Source organism: Triticum dicoccoides, chromosome 7A (assembly GCF_002162155.2).
Source record: "Triticum dicoccoides isolate Atlit2015 ecotype Zavitan chromosome 7A, WEW_v2.0, whole genome shotgun sequence".
Lineage (NCBI taxonomy): Eukaryota > Viridiplantae > Streptophyta > Magnoliopsida > Poales > Poaceae > Triticum > Triticum dicoccoides.
Genome location: NC_041392.1, coordinates 124,119,508 through 124,127,652, shown reverse-complemented (window position 1 = coordinate 124,127,652; position 8,145 = coordinate 124,119,508).

The window sequence follows — 8,145 nt, the reverse complement described above, 5'->3', positions numbered from 1 at the left end:
CTTCCCTTTCCCACGCTCTCCCAGTGATTGCTTCGGAGGTTATGTCTGAGGGGGGGTCTGGGGCAGGTGGCCTCGACTTCTTCTCCTCTTATCCTGGTGCCGGTGGCACCGGCGACGGCCGGCCAGGGGGGAGGCGGACCAGGGCAGGTGGCCTTGGTTCCCTCTTCTCTGGTGACGGCTAGAGCGGCCACATCTCCAGTGGCGCCGGGTGGGGGTCTGAGGCAGGCGGCCCCGACTCCCCCTTCTCCTTCGGCAGGCAGGATGGTTGCGCCCTCTGGCCAGAGGGTTGGAGCGGGGGGAGTGCCTGGGCAGGCGACACCCGCGCCTCCCTCTCCTGGCTGTCCGGCGGCCCAGGGTTTCGGTCTCGGACACTCGTCCGTGGGGCTTGGTAGCCCACTTCAGCTATCTTTGGCTGACCCTTCAGCGCGAGGTAATTCTCGGGAGGAGGTCATTGCCTTTGGTGGGATCCCAGACCCGGTCTCTGTGGGGCGACGGATGAGTTCTCGTATCCAGGAGCACCTGGAGGTTGATGACATGCAGCAGAGGTGCGCTATGAGGGCGGCCAAGCTTCGTGACATTGAGGTCACTACTGGTATGTCTGTCAACGTGTCTAATTCTATCTTGCATTTTTCTAATGAAGAGATTATAAATAATGCAAACCAATTAGGAGTTTCGCAAGGGAGTAATAATAGTGAAATTTCCAACTCAGCCAATGATCTCCTAGATTTGGAAGCGGAACGCGTCTTAGAAACTATTCGAAACCTAGCAGCGGTAAAACACATGAATGATGCAGGAATTGATGCGTTGGGGGTCAGGGTGCTCGAGAACTTTTGTGCGGATCTTGCACCATCCATTCCTGAGTCCGAGGAGGAGGATGTAAATCTAGAGGATGCAGTAGCTAGACCCACTGAGCCCGGTTATGAGGACCGGGTGGAGAACCAAAGTAAACCCAAATGTAAGTGGAAGCGGAAGATTTATCCTGTTTTTGCGGTTCGTACGAGTGCTAGGATTCGGACTACCAAAACAATTTCATGATGAAATATGAGAGGAATCTTTTGGAATAGCAGAGGTCTGAAGGACTTGGCTAAAAGGAGGTTTCTTGCTGAGGCGTCTCTGGAGCATAGATTAGATTTTATTGCTCTATCGGAGACTGGTAGGGATAATTTTGCGCCGCAGTTTCTCAACACTTTATCGGGTGGTGTCGATTTTGATTGTCATTGCCTTCCTCCGCGAGGAAGACCGGGTGGGATCTTGCTTGGAGTGAGATGCGATTCGCTGGAAGTCCGAAGTGTAGAAATGGGTGACTTCGTGGTTAAGTTTCGGGTCAGGTCCAAAGCTGATGGGTTTAACTGGGCTCTGGTGATGGTTTATGGTGCCGCGCAACCCGAGCTAAAACCGGAGTTTTTGGCGGACCTTTTTCGAATCTGCGGATCCGAGCAGCTCCCAATTTTAGTTGGGGGTGACTTCAACATCATTAGGAGGAGAGATGAAAAGAATAATGATAATTTTGACGACAGATGGCCGTTTATGTTCAATACCATTATCGAAAGCTTGGATCTAAGAGAGATAGAGCTTTCCGGTAGAAAGTTTACTTGGGCTAATGTGTTGCCAAATCCGACATATGAGAAGTTGGATCGAGTTCTTGCGAGCGTCGAGTGGGAACAGAAGTTCCCTCTCGTAACGGTCCAGGCTCTCTCGCGAGGAGTCTCAGATCACACACCTTTATTAGTGGACTCAGGTGAGCCAAACCACGTGGGAAACAAAAACACCTTTTCTTTCGAGATGGCATGGTTCAAACGAGAAGGATTCTTGGATCTGATTGCCCGGGAATGGGCTAAGGATGCAGGAGGTAGGACTTCTGTTGAGCGTTGGCAGAATAAGATTAGGCATTTGAGAAGTTTCCTACGGGGTTGGGCTAAGAACCTTGGTGGAATTTATAAGGTTGAAAAGGAAAGGCTCCTTTTGCTTATTCAGACACTAGACTTAAAAGCGGAATCCTCGATTCTGCAAGCTGCAGAGTTTCAGGTTAAACTAGATGCGGAGATGAGGTTGAAAGAACTTCTCCGCAAAGAAGAATTGAAGTGGGCACTGCGAGCTAAGGTCCGTAAAGTTGTCCAGGGGGATGCGAGCACTCAATTCTTTCATTTGATTGCTAATTGCAAGCATCGAAAGAAGAGAATCTTTCAGCTTGAACAAGATGAAGGAACTATCTTAGGGCAGGACAACCTAAAACTTTACATAACCGAGTATTATAAGCAGTTATTTGGACCTCCGGAGGATAGTTGTGTGTCCCTCGATGAGTCTAGGATTGAGGATGTGCCTCAACTAACTGCCACTGACAATAATATTTTGGTTGCCCCGTTCTCGGAGAAGGAGGTCTATGAGGCTATAACGCAGATGAAAAACAATAAGGCTCCCGGGCCAGATGGTTTCCCGGCGGATTTCTACAAAAAGTGTTGGCATATTATTAAGGGGGATTTACTACCAATGTTCAATGATCTATTCACTGGACAGCTTCAATTATTTCACTTAAATTTTGGAACAATAACACTGCTTCCTAAGAAAACGGATGTTGTGAGAATAGAGCAGTTCAGGTCGATCTGCCTTCTCAATGTTAGTTTCAAAATCTTCACCAAGGTAGGGACTAATCGGCTCACACAGATTGCGCATGCTGTGGTGCATCATTCCCAAACGGCTTTCATGCCGGACAGAAACATCCTAGAAGGGGTGGTCGTCCTTTATGAAATGCTCCATGAAATCCACTCGAAAAAATTAGATGGAGTTGTTTTTAAGGTGGATTTCGAGAAAGCGTACGATAAAGTCAAATGGCCATTCCTCCAACAGGCATTGCATATGAAAGGTTTTGATGAAGCCCGGCGCCGCCAGGTTGAATCGTTTACGCAGAAAGGGAGTGTTGGAATTAAAGTGAATGACGATATAGGTCATTATTTCCAGACACATAAAGGCCTGAGACAAGGGGATCCGATGTCACCTATCATGTTCAACATTGCAGTTGATATGTTGGCAATTATGATAGGAAGAGCTAAGGGGGCTGGTCAAGTAGGTGGCCTGGTACCTCATCTTGTTAATGAAGGTGTGTCCATCCTTCAGTACGCCGATGATACAATCATCTTTATGGAGCATGACTTGGCTAAAGCGAGAAATACGAAGCTGGTGTTATGCCTATTTGAACAATTAACCGGGTTAAAGATTAACTTTCATAAAAGCAAGTTGTTCTGCTTTGATAGAGCCAATGACGAACAAGAGGCATATAGGCAATTGTTTGGGTACGATTTGGGGGCTTTGGTTAAAGATTAACTTTCATAAAAGCAAGTTGTTCTGCTTTGATAGAGCCAATGACGAACAAGAGGCATATAGGCAATTGTTTGGGTACGATTTGGGGGCTTTACCTTTCACTTACCTAGGTATACCAATCCACCATCGTAGGCTAACAAACAGATAATGGAAGTGCATCGAGGACCGATTCGAAAAGAAACTGAGTTGCTGGAAGGACAAGCTCATGTCATACGGAGGGCGATTAATACTAAAAAATTTGGTTCTCACGAGTATGCGTATGTTTCTTTTGTCGTTCTTTGAAGTCCCAGTTGGAGTCAGGAAAAGACTGGACTTTTATCGATCACGTTTCTTTTGGCAGGGTGATGAACTAAAAAGAAAATACCGTCTAGCTAAATGGGATATCATCTGTAGACCGAAAGACCAAGGAGGTCTTGGTATTGAGAATCTTGAAGTTAAGAACAGATGCCTTCTTAGTAAGTGGTTGTGGAAGTTATCAAGTGAGACTGATGCCACTTGGGCGCAAATCCTTCGTAGCAAGTATCTTCAAACCAAAACTTTGTTTCAGGTGACAGTAAGGCCGACTGACCCACCTTTTTGGAAAGGGTTTATAAAAGTCAAACAATCCGTGTTTAATAGGACAAAGTTTATTATTGGTAACGGTGCTAGTACGAGATTTTGGGAGGATACTTGGCTCGGAGAGACACCCTTAGCCATTCAATACCCGTCTTTATATCGTATTGTTCAACGATGCGAGGTGTTCGTTGCAACGATATTTCAATCTATCCCCCTTAATATTCAGTTCAGAAGAGCGCTAGTGGGCAACCATTGGGAAGAATGGCTCCGCCTAGTAAGTAGACTGATGGCAGTGCAATTCTCTCAACAACCAGATGAATTACGTTGGAAGCTCACTAGGTTTGGAGTATTTACAGTTAAATCAATGTATATTGATGTCATCAATTCAAGCTTCATTCCTAGTTCCAAACATGTTTGGGCTGTCAAAGTTTCTTTGAAAATCAAAGTGTTTATGTGGTTTGTCCATAAACAAGTTATTTTAACCAAGGACAACTTGACAAAACGTAATTGGACAGGTCCTACTAGGTGTAGTTTCTGTGCTCGGGATGAGACGATCAAACACGTTTTTCTTGATTGCCCACTAGCCAAAGTTTTAGGCGGACGGTCCATATTGCTTTTAATATTACTCCACCGAGTTCTGTCAACACGTTATTTGGAACGTGGCTTAACGGAATAGAGCCCGCTTTAGCGAGACATATTCGTGTAGGAGTTTGCGCCTTGCTATGGGCTATCTGGAATTGTAGAAATGATTTGGTTTTTAACAGGACAACACGCATTCATTTTTTGCAGGTTATTCTCCGAGCCACGGCATTGATCCGTTCGTGGTCACTACTCACTCCGATGGAGGCCAGGGAGCGTTTGGTTACTGGATCTATCCGCTGGAAGATGATAGTACGGGATATATTCAACCGGTTTGGATGGCGGTCATGTAATAGGATAGAAAATTAGTTTACCTATCTCTTTTTGCCAGCCGGTTGTGGCATCTTTTATTTGGCTCTGTGTGAGCTTTTTTTTCCTCCTTTGAAGACTTTTTAGATCTTATTGGAACATTTTTATTTGTTTAATAAGAAGGTCGTATGCATTATTCTGATGCAGAGGCCAGGAAGTCTCCCTTTTCAAAAAAAAACTTTCTAGTAGGAAGCTGTAACACTCCCGTATTTTTCTGTGGAAAATGGCACGTACGCGCGCGCGCGTGAAGCCAGAAAATGGAGTACTAGCTAATTATCTGTGAGAGCATACATACTCTGATCCTTCCATGCAAGGCTTGATGACACCTCACACCCAGGCCCGTACCGAGCACATGTGCAGAGTGTTCAACTGCACAGGGCCCCTGGATGAGCAGAGGCCTCAATTTTTATGTGATACTAGTACTAATGACTACTTCTATGACTAATTAAGGCATTGAGCAATATACAGTACTTGTTGGAAACCTGCACTGTATTAACTCCACATAAATCTCACGCACGCCTCCTCCTATTCTCTTTCTTTTTCTCCTATCTTCCAGCGACCAGCACAAGGCCAGAAGGCCAAATCTCTTCCTCTTCCAATTACAATTGCACCATGGCAGTTCCCGTGGATTATTTCTTTCGCAGTTTCTCCAAATTAAATATGTTATTGCAATGAGTAGGTACTCCATCCTCAATCCACCATCAATTTATTTGGTGTTTTCTTCTCGATCCATCATGTCTCCTATGATTTTTCAAATTCCATTGCTTCTTGCTGCATATGCTACTTCGATGCATCAACTCGAGTTGGAGGCCAGACCGAAGGGCTTGGCCACCGATTCATCAACAGGAGCAAGAGGAACAGACCCTAAACCAGACTACCATAGAGACACACCTTGTCACCGGTCACCCCATTGTCTCCTGTTCCCTAATAATTTGTTTGCAATGCATGGTAAGTTTCTAGCGAATGAACCACTTGATCTCAAGAAGGTGCTGTTGATAAGTTTTTAGTGAAACAATCAAATAATATTTTGTAGAAGATTGCTTATGAATAACTAATGAAAGACCACCATGTCGCAAGCATGGTAAACAACCCAAACTAGATGAAAACTAATGAAAGATTATGTATTAAAGAATGCTAGAAGGATGACATGTTTTGATAACTCTTTCTGATAAATCTAGTTCTTCAGACAATTTCATTACCAACATGATATATATCTTCTACTCCGTGGCATTTTATTTTTGTAATTGACAATTGTTATATGAAGGTCCTAATGTTTTATTTTGCACCGGGCCTCCATTTGCTCGGGTACGGCCTTGCTCACACATCTTATAATTAAGGTGATCTTTTCTTCTGTCCAAACTAATACTCCATAACGTGATTCTCCCTCCAAGAAAGACATGATACCCTCGTGGTCGTCCATTCAAAAAATGATATTGTTCATAATTAACTCTATCATGTAGACTAATGCTCAATGATACTTTTCATAATTAACGTTATTCTCACGTCCAAAAAATGACACTCTTCTTAATTAACATGATCCTTCTGTTCAAAGAATGTTACTCTCCATAACTAACATGAAACAAACAAACATATGAAACCAAACCAAATCACGACATATCATCAAAGACTCCCCTTTAATAGTAGAGAAGACTAGTCAAAATATATCAGGGGACACCTGCGTACTTTCCATTGAAGTATTTTTCTTTGGCAAAGATACAGCGCAACATAGATGCGTAACACCATCAATGTGATACACCGGGAATGGGACACTTTGATAGACCAAGGATGTTGTACTACAACATGTTTTGCTCCGGTGTGACATCATTTCCTACTCTCCCAAAACCATCAAAGAATCACGTGAAGTCAGGTAGGCGGCAACAATGACATCTATGTCGAAAAGATGTACAACAACTCCAACTTGTAGATCTTTCACATGTTTCTTTCCCCTTGCAAATTTCTCCTGGAAATAAACTCAAAGACACATATTTTAGGGTTGCCTTGACACATTACTATGTCATCAAAACTGAAAATAGCGAGTCAGTTTGCTTCGATGTCTGCATTACAAACACGAGACACAGACCATGGAAAGAAAATACACGTGGCAGCCAGCCTCAATTTTTAAAATATAAACAAAATATGTTAAAAATGAAGAGATATGTGCTTGCACAGGGAAGTGTGCGAGTGGATGCGATGATTTTCTCTAACTCATCGTCATCTCCTCGCGCCAGTGGCTTGTTGCATCTGACCACCTCGATTGTGGCCGTGCACTCTGACCTGTCATGAGTGCTTGCCACCATATTTTCCTCTGCGCCTTCACCTCCCCTCTCAAGCTCTGCCCACAAGACATGTCCATGCCCAGCTAGCTGCAGAGCAAGCTGTCACGGCAGGGGCCCTTGCCAGAATACATTTATTAACCAAGAAAGAGCTAGGTGACCCTTGCCCTAAACGTATGTCTTCTGATAAAAGGTAACCCTTGCCCTCCATATATACATCATTGGCTATGTTCTGTAAGGAACATCTCATAAAATCGATTGCTGATAAATAGTTTCACCAACCACACCTTATATGGCATACAACTCATATACATGTCTATATATACATGCAACCATCGGGGTGAGTTGTTCTCTTTATGCTTCACGAGTCACTGAGTTTCACCACATAACACATTTTCCCATTACACCCTCTAATATCAACAATGCAAGACAGAAGAAAGAGAAGATACTAGATTAGAGAGTGGCGACGGCGCGGATGGGCTCGCGCGCTCCTGCTATCAGGATGGAGCGACGACGCGTGGTGTATAGTATTAAATGTGGTCGTATGTACACAGCATCGTTACGTATGGGCACAAACGAGTTGGCGAAACGGTGATGTCAAACATAATCGGGGAGAATCGGTCCAGGACAGTAATGTGCCATCGGTACAGGTGCGTTATGACTGTTCATGTTAAAAGTTAGGTTTGTATTGATAAGCTAAATGTAGGTCCCACCACGCCTAGGTGGATTGTAGTTGACCGTTTGTGTAACTTTGGATCTAGATTGTGTTTCACTCTCGCGTAAATTATGATTAACTTTTTTAGTTGGCCATAATTATTGTGTTTCATAAAATCTATCGCACATCTAAATGCATAGCCGTTGGAATTTGTTTTGTCTTTTAGATTCGCGCGTACAAGTTTTTCTTCCAACTTCACACACGCTCACGCCGCTGCTGCCGTCGCCTATCCCGCGGCCCATTTTTCAAATGGATTTTGCGTAGCGGCCTGTTGTTTCGGGGAGTATCTCATCTTTTTTAAAGGGGCGATAAGAGGGTGGGTGTAATTGAAAATACCTT